The following is a 13,731-nucleotide window of genomic DNA, read 5'->3' as shown; positions in this document are numbered from 1 at the left end:
AAAGTAGAAGTTATGTTCTTGGCAAGTTAAGAACTTGTTTCTAGAAACCCTGCATTCCTCTCCCTCTAACAGCACTGCATGCTTTTGTGGGAAGGTTTGGTCCACTGTTGGGCTCTGTGGTGTCTAGGAGGATCTGCTCATAGATGGATGCTTTTAAGCTGAGGAGCATGTTACTCACTGTCCTGAAGTGTTGGGGCTCAAGGGAAAGCTTCTCAATGCTAATCTCTTTAGTTTGAAATAAAATATTTTCATCAGGGGCTGGCCTAGTGCACCATCACTTCTGCTTCTTAGGCCAGCACGATTCTGGGAGCGGTGCAGATATATCATTTACAACCTCTGATAGGATGGGATCCAGATAGTTAGACAACAGCATCAGCTACAGGTGGGATTTAGAATGTATGTATATTGTGTAATGAAGGGAAGTCGCAGACTGTGGCTCCTGATCACAGGTTTGTCATTAGGCTATAGAGGTCTGGGCGTTTTATGAATGTTATAGAAGCCCTCATACCAGAGAGAAATTAAAAAAAATCTTTTCCTAGTGTGTAGACAGGACTCAGGACCAGTGGTTTATGCTCCCTTGCCAGCAGATGGAGACGGAGTAAGCTGATGTCACAGTATATATAGCCCTGCAGTGACCCCAGCCTGCCAGTATTCTCTGTTTCCAGCAGATGGTGGATGTGTATCTCCCTATGGGGATTGCTTCATTTTTGGAAGGAGAAATTGGAAATTCTAAATTCAGGAAAAGAAAGCCCCACTCTCCTGTGGTGATGTCTATAGGTCCTTCCCCTAGTTGACAATTCCCGAGGTGATTTCTGTGGTCCCTCAGAGGTGTACCTTGGTCCGGTAGCTGGGTTCCTGGTGTGGACTTAGCTGCTAGGTCAGCTGAAAGGCAGTGGGTGCAGGAGGCCGAGCAGCTAGAGACAGTCTCTGTACTCAATCGGTAAGCACTGAGCTCAGGTAAGGTTTAAAAAAAAAAAAAGAGAAAAGTTTATCCTAAATCAGGGAGAGTTAGATGGGTTTTAGGACTTCCTCTGGTCTCCGTGCTCTGCGCGCCGTACCGACATTCGTAGCTACTCCCAATGGGGTTGGGGAACTGGGCATCCTAGCGGGTTGAGCGGCCCCCGGTGGGCTAGGCCTCTCGCTTAGACTTTTTTTCTTGCATGCCACGAGGTAGGCTGCAGCGGCCGTTTTTGCACGCTCTTCTGCTCTGTGCACACGTTGCGCGCTCTGTTTTTGGGCGTGCTTTTTATGAGCCCAAAGTTTTTTACATGCTTAACTTGGTCTGGTTACCTGTTTTAAATCATGTTTTTAATCAGGTTTTTTGCTGGTCTGTCCACAATTGCTTTTGAAGAGAATACTGGTGGCACAGGATAGGGCCAGAGATGTAGAATAGGAGTATGAAGGGGTGGGGGGGGGAGATGGGCATAAGAGAGGAGAGAGGTATAATATATATGAAAAGGCAGACAGAGGTAATATAGAAAGGAGAAGATATACACGATGGGGTAGAAAGGCAGAAAGGTAAAATAGAGACTTTAAGGGGAGAAGTGCAGGAAGAAGGAGCAGAAAGCAGTGTTGCTTACCTGTGACAGGTGTTCTCCTAGGACAGCAGGATGTTAGTCCTCATACATGGATGACATCATCAGATGGAGCCCGGCACGGAAAACTTATGTCAAAGTTTCTAGAAATTTTGATTGGCAAACTGAGCATGTCCCTATCCACATGTCCAAGTGGGGTCCCTCTTCAGTCTCGTAACATAGAATTACAAAAAATAAAATAAATTTAGGAGAAACCCAAATCCGCAGGGTGGAGGGCGGGTTTCGTGAAGACTACCATCCTGCTGTTCTAGGAGAACACTTGTTACAGGTAAGCAACTCTGCTTTCTTCTAGGTCAAGCCTTGGTGTCATTCTTGACAATACTCTTTCCGTCCATAAATCAAACGTCATATCCCAAGGATTCTAAAGACTGAGTCCTCTCAGGTCTCAAAAAGCTCCTTCACCCCCCCTCCTCCCCCCCTCCCAGTTTTCATACAGTTTTACAAGCTTTAATTTTTCCCATTATAGACTATTGCAATAACTTATATATTGGGATCCCATCTGTAATTCTCCGTTCGCTCCAGTTGCTTTTGAATTCAGTGGCTAGATTAATATCAGGCCCGAGAAGGAATGATCACATTACCCCCACATTGATCGAGCTCCATTGGTTACCGATTCAGAAGAAGATCAAATACAAAACGGGAATGTTAATTTTCAAACTTTTAAATGACCATTCATGTGTTTGAGCCAATGCAATTTTAAAATGTTATCAACCTTCCAGAACCCTGCGTTCCTCTCAGAGGGACGTCTTGAGATTCCTTCCCCTAAAAATGCACGATAACACACTTCTCGTGAATGCGCTTTCTCTGTTGCTGGGCCTGCTCTCTGGAACTCACTCCCTGTCTATCTTAGACAATGTGATTGCATACAAAATTTCAGAAAAAAAATTAAAAAGTTTTTTCTTTTTAATTTTTAAGTTAGCCTATTCCCTGTACGTACCAGGATCAGTCCAGGCGGTGGGTTATGTCCCCCGTCCAGCAGATGGAGTCAGTTTTGTTTAATATCTGTTTTTATGATTGTGTATGTACTGTTCATCGCCTAGGCCTTTTTGTGTTAGGCGATTCACTAATTTTAATTAATGTAAAATGCCTCGGTGCCTGCTGGCATCGGGCCCCCGCCGCCTCTTGTCATTTTTCACCCCATTCAGTTCATATCATCATGGCCTCCTCAGGTTTTCGTCGGTGCCCTGAGTGCACTGACGAAAACCTGAGGACATTACGGATCCACACAATGTGTGCATCACACGACGTCCGGGGGTGTCACTTGTGCAACCAGATGACCCTGAAGGGACGTCGCGCTCGCCTTGAAAAAATGGAAAATCTTTTTAGGGTGAGAATGTCCGAGCCACCGGCATCGGTGGCTTTGATGCTGAAGAACCGTGGAGCTGCACCGATGATCTGTGAGCTGGGGAAGGGGAGTCCTTTTCAAAGAGGCTTTTGGTATTTCTGGATAGGCGCATCGAAGGGGGAGATAGTAATCAGAGTTAGCAAGCCATATGTATTTTTATATTTTAATTAAGAACATAAGAAATTGCCATGCTGGGTCAGACCAAGGGTCCATCAAGCCCAGCATCCTGTTTCCAACAGAGGCCAATCCAGGCCATAAGAACCTGGCAAGTACCCAAAATCTAAGAAGATCCCATGCTACTGATGCAATTAATAGCAGTGGCTATTCCCTAAGTAAACTTGATTAATAGCAGTTAATGGACTTCTCCTCCAAGAACTCATCCAAACCTTTTTTGAACCCAGCTACACTAACTGCACTAACCACATCCTCTGGCAACAAATTCCAGAGCTTAATTGTGCATTGAGTGAAAAAGATTTTTCTCCGATTATTCTTAAATGTGCTACTTTCTAACTTCATGGAATGCCCCCGAAAGTGTAAATAACTGATTCACATCTACTCGTTCAAGACCCCTCATGATCTTAAGACATCTAACATATCCCCCCTCAGCCGTCTCTTCTCCAAGCTGAACAGCCCTAACCTCTTCAGCCTTTCCTCATAGGAAAGCTGTTCCATTCCCTTTATCATTTTGGTTGCCCTTCTCTGTACCTTCTCCATCGCAACTATATCTTTTTTGAGATACAGCCAGAATTGTACACAATATTCAAGGTGTGGTCTCACCATGGAGCGATACAGAGGCATTATGACAATTTCCGTTGTATTAACAATTCCCCTCCTAATAATTCCTAACATTCTGTTTGCTTTTTTGACTGCTGCAGCACACTGAGCAGACGATTTGAAAGTATTATCACTATGATGCCTAGATCTTTTTCCTGGGTGGTAGCTCCTAATATGGAACCTAACATCGTGTAACTACAGCAAGGGTTATTCTTCCCTATATGCAACACTTTGCACTTGTCCACATTAAATTTCATCTGCCATTTGGATAAAATGCTTGTCTTGCAAGGTCCTCCTTAATGTATCACAATCTGCTTGTGATTTAACTACTCGGAATAATTTTGTATCATCCGCAAATTTGATTACCTCACTTGTCTTATTCCTTTCCAGATTATTTATAAATATATTGAAAAGCACTGGTCCAAGTACAGATCCCTGATGCACTCCACTGTTTACTCTTTTCCACTGAGAAAATTGACCATTTAATCCTACTCTCTGTTTCCTGTCTTTTAACAAAGTTGTAATTCATGAAAGGACATTGCCTCCTATCCCATGACTTTTTAGTTTTCTTAGAAGCTTCTCATGAGGGACTTTGTCAAACGCCTTCTGAAAATACAAATAATTGTGGGTTCTGTTTTAGTTTATTTTTATTTTGCATTTTAATTTTAAATATTATATTTTGTCTAGCACATGTTTAACCCAATAATTTCTTTTTGTCAGCCTTGTTACTGTTAAAGCAAATCTTAGATAGGGATTCTCACTTGTATGATTGATTAATCCTGTTTGTTCTCAGAGAAAATAGCTAGTTGTATAAAATGCTTGTGAATTAAATACAGTTTTCATTTACTGGGCATAAAATACCCAGTAAACGAAAACTGTCTGAGAGGATACTACTCTATATTATACAACATAATGCCTCAGCAAAAAAAAAAGTTGCTATTACAGCACCTGGTGTACACAGTTTTCTACAGGTTTCCAGATTTCTAGAGATTTTACAAGTTGATTATATTTTTGGCTGCAATAGCTTAATATTTATAAATAAAACAATTCCTTTGTAGAGCTATATTCTTAGTAGAATTTATTATCTTTCCTGTTAAAGATTAATTTTAAGGCCAAGGATAGTAAACTATTTATTGTATTTTATTTTATTATTACAGAGAGAAATTGTTTCCATAATTACAGCTGGTTTCCAAATAATTTGAAAAAAATGTGCACATTGGATATTCAGTATACCTGTAATTATTCTGCATGCCCTTGTCCAAAATTGTCTTAGGTTTTTATAGAAGTGTAGCACGTGTGAGACTGTCACTCTCTGTGGCAAAACCAATATTTATTATCTTCCTGAATATTGGTTTGGGAAGTATTACCAGTGTCTAGACTGTTCTATGAGCAATAAATGGCATGACTTAAGTGATGCAGACCTCAAAATCTTTAATTTCTTGGTTCAAACAATAATTCATTGCACAAACTCTCTATTGGCCTCTACCCCTCAGCAACCCCCACCTTGTGTGATGTAATCATAGATAGAACCCTGAAGCTACTTTCCCTGTACGTACCTGGATCAGTCCAGACCCTGGGTTATGTCACCAATCCAGCAGAGGGCGGCAGAGAAAACATTCTAATGACTCTGACGTATACCCTGGAGCACCACCTGCAGCCAATCAGTATTTCTCTGTCTCCCAGCAGAGGTGGATGTCCCTGATCCCTGCAGTCTGTGGTAGTTTGTTATTTTTTAGTCAGGTAGTTTAGGAGTTAATTTTTTGCAGACTTTCTTTTTCTTTTGAAGAGAGCCTGTTCTTTTCATTTAAGTTATTTAAAAAAAAATAAAAATATTTTTCTTCACAGCCATTTCACTGCCTCCCGGGAGGTTGCCAAGTCCTGAGAGGACTATCCCTCCTGGTTTTTGAGGCTGCCGGAGTTGGGGAGGTTTTGAACCCAGCAACCACTCCTGGCAGGGGTGATACCGGGGGGTCCGGCTCACTCACCCTACTTGGAGCAGCTCCTGGAGGCCATGGCGTTTCGGTCAGGTAAAAAATAAAAATAATTCTTCACTGCTGAATCGTTGTTTACTTACCTTTTGGTGTTCGGTGGGCCCGTGCCTTCGTTTTTCACCGCGGTTTCTTTTAATTTTTTAGTTTATTTCATACTTTTTATTTCGCGCCGTTTTTTCTTTATAATGCCGCGAGGCGCGGCCTGCCGCGCTTGTGGAGATGCGCGCACGCGTCTCTCCAGGGAGAGTCTCTGTTCATCGTGTCTCCCCAGGGGGGAAGGCTCATCAAGTTTGCTGATAACAAAAGGGACTTGGCCACTTCGCGCAGCCCTAAAACCTCGGCCCAGCTGCTATCCTGCCCCGGACTCATTTCGCTGCAGTGCTGGAACTGAGGCACTCCTGTCTACTCTGAGAGTGGCGACACAACAAGCTATTCAGGGTGCTTCTGACCCGCCTCCGCTGTCGCCGCAGCCGGCGGTCCCTGGGGGGGGGGACAAGCCGCGCGAAACAGGACCATATTTATCGGCTGAAAGCCTGGAGGAGATTTCAGATTCTTCTTCCTCTTCTCCTGCCTTTTCAGGGGATTTTCTTCGTTTTCTTCGCAAAGCTTACAAATCTAAGAAATTTCACAAGAGACATAAGAGTCTCTCATCTGAACAGAGGTTAAAGCCACGTTCCTCTAAAAGGGCTAGTTCCACGGATTTGGGAGTGGGGTCAGCTCCGAAGCGTCCCCTTCGTCCGGGTCCGGATCAGACAATTTTTTCTTCTTCAGATGATTCTGAGCATGGCTCTTTACCTATCCCGGACAAGTCCTTGCTGGAGGGGGATTTAAATGAATCCCCTGCTTTGAGCATTAGTTCAGACCCTCATGTTGCGGATGGGGATGACCCCAAAGTAGTCCGCCTGTTTAGAAGAGAGGAACTTAGTCCCTTAATTCCAGCAATTTTACTGGAATTGGGTCTCGAGGCTCCAGTGAAGGATTCTCGGATGGGTGGCGTTGACCCAGTGTTGCTTGGCCTTAAAGGTCCCACGACATCATTTCCTTTTCATCTTTCTCTCACTGACCTTATATACCGGGAGTGGGATACTCCTGAGTTGGGGCTTTAGGTAGCACAAGCCATGGAAAAATTGTATCCATTTCCTGAGGAAGCTTTGGAAATTTGAAAATTTCCTAAGGTGGATGCCGCTGTTTCAGCTGTCACTAAGAAAACAACTATTCCAGTAACTGGGGCTACGGCTCTTAAAGATCTCCAAGATCGTAAGCTGGAGGTTCAGCTTAAGCAAAGTTTTGAGGTTTCTGCTCTTGGTGTGCGGGCAGCCATGTGTAGTAGCTTGGCTTTGCGAGCTGGACTAAGATGGGTCCAGGCTTTACAAAACAATTCTTCCCTCTGAAGAGGAAGTTGCTCATGCTGGTAGACTGGAAGCTACAGTTGCTTATAGTGCAGATGCTTTATATGATCTCATTAGGATCTCGGCTTGCTCTATTGTTGCTTCTGTATCGGCTCGCAGACTTCTCTGGTTGAGGAATTGGTCCGCAGACGCATCCTCCAAAGCTCAATTAGGGGCTTTACCCTTTAAGGGAAAATTATTATTTGGTAAGGAATTGGAAGATTTAATTTTGTACCTAGGGGAAAATAAGATTCACAAATTGCCAGAGGACCGTCCTAGACCTAGAAGCTTTTTCATCTCGCTCTCGTTTTCGGTCTAACAGAATATTTCGTTCTTCTCATCCGTTGGCTCCTCCAGCTAAACAGTCTTCAGGTAGACAACAGAATTGGTCTCAGTCCTTTCGTGGCCGCCGCTTTGGTAGACCTGGAACTTCCCAAGTCTCAGGAGGCACAAAATCTGTCCAATGAGATAAGGCCAGTCTTTTCTCCAGTTCCCGTCATAGGGGGCAGGCTGTCTCTGTTTTATGGAGAATGGGCCAGATGTACGTCTGATCAATGGGTTCTATCCAATACTCGCTACAGCGTTTAAGCGACCTAGGAGCTATAGTTCCAGTTCCAACATCGGAAAGGTCGTTATTCAATTTTCTTCGTCGTTTCCAAAAAGGAAGGAACCTTTCGTCCCATTCTCGATCTCAAAAGGGTCAACCATTGTCTAAGGATTCCATAGTTCCGGATGGAGACTCTTCAGTCTGTCATAGCTTCGGTTCACAGAGGAGAATTTCTAGCATCTCTCGACCTCACCGAAGCTTATCTTCATATCGGCATTCGATCCGATCATCAGAAGTTTCTCAGGTTTTGCATTCTAGGGCAACATTATCAATTCAGGGCTCTCCCATTCGGATTAGCCACAGCTCCCAGAACATTTACCAAGATAATGGTAGTGGTGGCCGCTCAACTCAGGAAGGAGGGCCTGTTGGTACATCCGTACCTGGACGACTGGTTGATTCGAGCGAAGTTGGAATCTTTGTTATTATACAATCAACAGGGTAATCAGCTTTTTGCAGTCTCTAGGCTGGGTGATCAACGAAGACAAGAGTCACCTATTACCTTCCCAATCTCTGGAGTTTTTGGGTGCACGGTTCGACACTCTCTTCAAGGGATAGTGTTCCTTCCGGAGCATCGCCTTCTCAAGTTCAATCACAAATTTGAGACTTAGTCTATTCCTATTCCTTGTGTGCGGGATTACTTGATAGTTTTAGGTTTAATGACCTCTACTCTGGAGTTGGTTCCCTGGGCCTTTGCGCACATGAGACCACTTCAGTCTGCATTGCTTTCACGCTGGAATCCGGTTTCGGAACTATACCACCTTCCCCTTCCTCTTACAGAGACAGCTCGTTCCAGCTTAGATTGGTGGTTACAGACAGCGAATCTGCAACAACGTGTACCGCTAGAGATTCCAGAATGGACTGTGGTCACTACCGACGCCAGTCTTTCAGGCTGGGGAGCAGTATGTCAGAATACATCTGTTCAGGGTCAGTGGTCCGAAGAGGAAGCGCAGTAGTCGATCAATCTTTTAGAGACCAGAACGGTTCGTTTAGCCTTAATCGCTCTTCAACCTCTCCTTTGCGGGAAGTCGGTACTGGTTCTTTCCGACAATGCGACCACGGTAGCGTACATCAACCATCAGTGAGGAACCCGAAGCTTCCTGGTAGCTCAGGAAGCACAACAGCTGCTCAGCATCTGCAACATCTGCTCAGCATCGCAGCCTCACACATTGCCGGGGTGGACAACATTCAAGCCAACTTTCTCAGTCGGCATCATCTCGACCCAGGTGAGTGGGAACTGTGCGAGGAAGCCTATTAAATAATATGCAACAGATGGTCCACTCCGGCAATGGATCTCATGGCCACATTTCAGAATGTCAAAGCCCCTCTGTTCTTCAGCCGCTGGAGGGAAAGAGGAGCGGAAGGAGTAGATGCTCTGGTACTTCCTTGGCCAAGGGATGTTCTTCTCTACGTGTTCCCTCCCTGGCCTCTGATTGGCAAGGTTCTGCGTCGGATAGAAGTTCAACAAGTCGACGTTGTCTTAGTGGCTCCGGAGTGGCCACGCCGTCCGTGGTTCGCGGACCTGGTCAGACTAGCACTGGACGGTTCCCTTCGATTTCGAGATCTTCCGTGCCTTCTGGCTCAGGGTCCGGTTTGTTTGGAAGAGGTCAAATGCTTCTCTCTAGCAGCATGGCTTTTGAGAGGCGTCTGTTAAAGAATAAAGTTTATTCAGATGCTGTAGTGACTACTTTGTGTTCTAGAAAACCTTCTACATCTTTGGCTTATGCAAGGGTGTGGAAGGTTTTTGAATCTTGGTGTAATGAGCATCAAGTAGATCCAGTTCACTCTTCTGTATCTAATATTTTATCTTTTTTACAAGATGGATTAGCCAAGGGTTTGTCCTGTAGTTCCTTACGGGTACAAATGGCAGCGCTTGGATGTTTTCGTGGTAAGGTTCAGGGATTATCCTTGGCTGCGCATCCGGATGTAGTGCGTTTTCTCAAAGGTGTGCAACATCTACGTCCTCCATTTTGGAATCCTTGTCCTGCTTGGAGTTTGAATTTGGTTCTTAGGGCTCTGTGTTCGACTCCCTTTGAACCCCTTAATCATGCGACTTTGAAGATCTCACATTGAAGGTGGTGTTTCTTGTGGCCATTTCTTTAGCTCGTAGAATTTCAGAGTTGCAGGCCTGGTCTTGCAGAGAGCCTTTTCTTAGAATTTCTGATACAGGAATTTCATTACGGACTGTTCCATCTTTTTTACCTAAGGTAGTATCTTCTTTCCATTTAAATCAGTCCATAGAGCTTCCGGCTTTTCCGTGTTTAGATCGTTTGGATCCTTCCTCTAGGGATCTTAAAAAAATTGGATGTATGACGAGCTCTGTTATCTTGAAGTTACAATTTTTGATTGTCTGATCATTTGTTTTGTGGAGTGGCCCTCGCAAAGGTCATAAGGTTTCGAAGGCTACGATTGCTCATTGGTTAAAAGAGACAATTCATTCAGCTTATCTTCTAGCTCGTCGTGACCTTCCTCTGAAGGGTTGAGAGCTCATTCTACTAGGTCACAGGCTACCTCTTGGGCAGAATGACAGTTTCTCCTCAGGAGATTTGTAAAGCAGCGACTTGGAAGTCGTTGCATACTTTTGCTCGTCATTACCGCTTGGATGTTCACGCTCCAAGTTCGGCAGCCTTCGGAGAGAGTGTTCTCCGAGCAGGACTCTGTGTCCCACCCTAATTGAATCAGCTCTGGTACATCCCAGGGTCTGGACTGATCCAGGTACGTACAGGGAAAGGAAAATTGGTTCTTACTTGCTAATATTCGTTCCTGTAGTACCATGGATCAGTCCAGACGCCCACCCTTTATGTCTGTGTATTATATTTATCTTTTCAGAGAGTCTGCTCGTTCACTGTTTGGGTGATTAAACCGCCTTTTCATGCTGTCTATTTTTCTTAATATTTTCTTGTTTATTCCCAAGATTTTTTTTTTTTGGGATTCTGCTTCCATTTAGGATTTGTGAGTTGGAAATTCATTCTCCTGTTTAGATAGCTAGTTAATATGTTAGTAGTTAAATTTCTGCTTTGATACTGGTCAATACTGATTGGCTGCAGGTGGTGCTCCAGGGTATACGTCAGAGTCATTAGAATGTTTTCTCTGCCTCCCTCTGCTGGATTGGTGACATAACCCAGGGTCTGGACTGATCCATGGTACTACAGGAATGAAAATTAGCAGGTAAGAACCAATTTTCCTTTAGGGAATACCAGAACATTAAAATTTTTAAAAATCTCTGGTACATCTTGCAATGAATAAGTATACATTTTCCCTGCTATCATAGTGCTTTGAATGAATCCAGTTAAATCTTTGAAAGCTTAGTAAATTAAATTTTCCTAGCATGTAGCCAGATGGACTCAGGACCAATGGGTATTGTGCTCTCCTGATAGCAGATGGGAGACGGAGTCAGATTTCAAAGCTGACGCCATCCTACATATACCCGTGCAGCAAGCTTAGCTCTTCAGTATTTCTCCGTCTCGATAGCAGTTGTTGACACTATCCAAAAGAGAAGAGTGTAACATTTTTAACAAAGAAGAAAAGAAAATGTACCTGTTAAGAAGTGAGCCCCCCTTCTCCTGAGGTGAAACCTAACAGTCCCTCCCACAGTTGAGACTTTCCTGAGGTGATTTCGATATCCCTCAGGGGTAAGCCTTGGTCTGGCAGTCGATCCCTGCGTGGACTTAGCCCCCAGGGTGGCTGAAAGGTGCAGATTCAAGCGCGGCGGTGAAGGTAAGCGCCAAGACCAGATAAGGTAGAAACCTTTACTTATAAATCTCCGGTCTCCAAGGCTCGAATAGCCATACAGATCTTCCTCCCGACAAGGTTTAAAATCAGGTTGAGCAGCCCTTGTTTGGCTAGGCCCAGATTCGGTGCGAGGGTCCACACATGTGGAGACCCTCCGGGGGGGGGTCACCATCTTGCCATAGGGGTCGTCTGTGCCATTTTCCCCCCTCGACTGACGGTACGCGCGGGGCAGGCCGGAGGCCCAAGGCACCTAACTTGAGCGCGCCCATAAAGGCACACGCTTGCTGCTCGCACATCTGTGCTGTGCGCACAACTAGGCCGCACGCATAGCTGCATGCATAACTGTGCCGCATGCACAAAGTCTAAGGTCCGTACTCACAACTTGTGCGCACGCTGTACGCATAACTTCTGCGCATCCGGCACGCACAACTAAGCGCATCTGCGCGCATACCTCCACACATAGATGCGTTTTTAAGCTGTACACGTGCACAAACAATGGCACCGCCATCCAAGAAAGCCAAGGGACACTTCCTTTGCCCAGTGTGCCACTGGGCAAAGGAAGTGTCAGCCGCGCAGCCTGAATTGGAATCCCTCCTGTGCCAACAGTGTGAACAGGCCCAGGGAGAACCAAAACAAAGACCCCCTACAGCCAGGAGAGGGATCCGGAACCACTGGCACCCCGGACCTAAGTATTTCCAACTCTGTGCCCCCACAGGAAAGTACCTCCGGGGCTCCCACTACAATCCCTCCTGGGATCAACATGGACCCAGGAACCTTCTCCTGGGTGGAATTTTTTAAAGGAGTGCAAACCTTTGTCCAGGCACAACCAGCCCCTACTGCCCACCTGACTCAAACCCTGCCGGAAGCACAAGCTCTTCCCGGCACCTCCTGAGTTCCTCGAGACATGCCTCTCCTAACCAAGATCCTCCCTGGTGGGGATCCAGACACCTCAGATGAGGAAACTGACTCCCCCCAGGGATGGAGCCATACCTGGACCATGCTCTGATTCTTCCACAAGGACGAATTACTAGCCCTCGTGTCCCAGACTATGAAGACACAGGGTCTTCCAGGCACGGAGCCTATATCGGAACCAAAGAAGAATCCCATGTTGGTGTACCTCCACAAGGCCTCATGCTCTTTCCTATGTTGGAGCCCAGCAAGGAACTGATTGACCTGGAATGGAATGCTCCAGAGGCCAGCTTCATAGGGGGTGAGCCCTAGAAGCCCTATACCCGCTGGAACCCACGGCTAAGGAACTCCTACGCTTCCCTAAAGTGGATGCTATGATCTGTGCAGTCTCAAAGCGCACTATGATCCCTGTGGAGGGAGGAGTGGCACTGAAGGACACACAGGACAGAAGGCTGGAAGCCATCCTTAAGCAGTCCTTTGATGTATCAGCAATGACGCTACAAATTGCTTCCTGCTGCGCATTGGTGGCATGTTCCTGTTTGATCCTCTCCAGAGACGCAACCACGCCCGGAGAAGCGATGGAGCCTATGGTCTCCTTCCTCGCTGATGCTACCGCAGACCTCATGCGCACCTCAGCCAGGGCTGTCACCGCGGCAGTAGCGGCCAGAAGACAACTGTGGCTCCGGAATTGGTTGGCTGACGCGACTTCCAAAGTGAACCTCACGAGAATGCCCTTTAAAGGATCTCTCCTGTTCAGGAGCGAACTGGAGAAGTTAGCCAACAAATGGGACGAATCCCCAGTACCCCAATTACCTGAAGACAGGAACAAAAGAACATATCAGCGCTCCTCACCCAGAAGAACCAAGGGTAGAGGATCGCAGCATTTTAAACCTTACAAGAACGCACAGTCCCAAGCACCTAGCCTTCAGGGAGGTCTCATTCCTTTCGGAACAGGCACATTAAGAGGGGAGCAGGCTGGGGCAGGCTCCAGCCGTACCCCACAATGAGAAGGCAGACCCATCCACAGGAAGAAGACATAGGGGGCAGACTTGCCCTCTTCTACCAAAGATGGGTCGAGATAACATCTGACAAGTGGGTCCTAACTATCATTCGAGAGGGGTAATCTCTGTAATTCCAAAGCTTCCCTCCAGACAAATTTGAGATCACCTTGCCATTCCCACTCCAAGAGACTGGCAGTGGAAACCACATTAGCAAGACTATTCAGCCTGAAGGCAATAGCCCCAGTGCCCACACTTCAACCAAATACTGGCCACTATTCCATCTGTTTTATCGTTCCCAAGAAAGAAGGAACATTCGGGCCCATCCTGGACCTCAAGGCCGTCAACCGTTACCTGAAGGTACCACACTTCCACATGGAAACCCTACACTCCAT

At 45.8% G+C, this 13,731-nt stretch overlaps 1 protein-coding gene across 8 annotated transcripts in view; it reads left to right on the top strand.

Moving 5' to 3' along the window:
- Window positions 1–13,731, top strand: part of PHRF1 (PHD and ring finger domains 1) — a 352,385-nt gene that overhangs the window by 138,565 nt on the left and 200,089 nt on the right. The gene's annotated exons all lie outside the window — the stretch shown is intronic.

Source organism: Rhinatrema bivittatum, chromosome 17 (assembly GCF_901001135.1).
Source record: "Rhinatrema bivittatum chromosome 17, aRhiBiv1.1, whole genome shotgun sequence".
Taxonomy (NCBI): Eukaryota; Metazoa; Chordata; class Amphibia; order Gymnophiona; family Rhinatrematidae; genus Rhinatrema; species Rhinatrema bivittatum.
The sequence above is the reverse complement of the archived record's forward strand: the minus strand, read 5'-3'. Positions and strand labels throughout refer to the sequence as shown.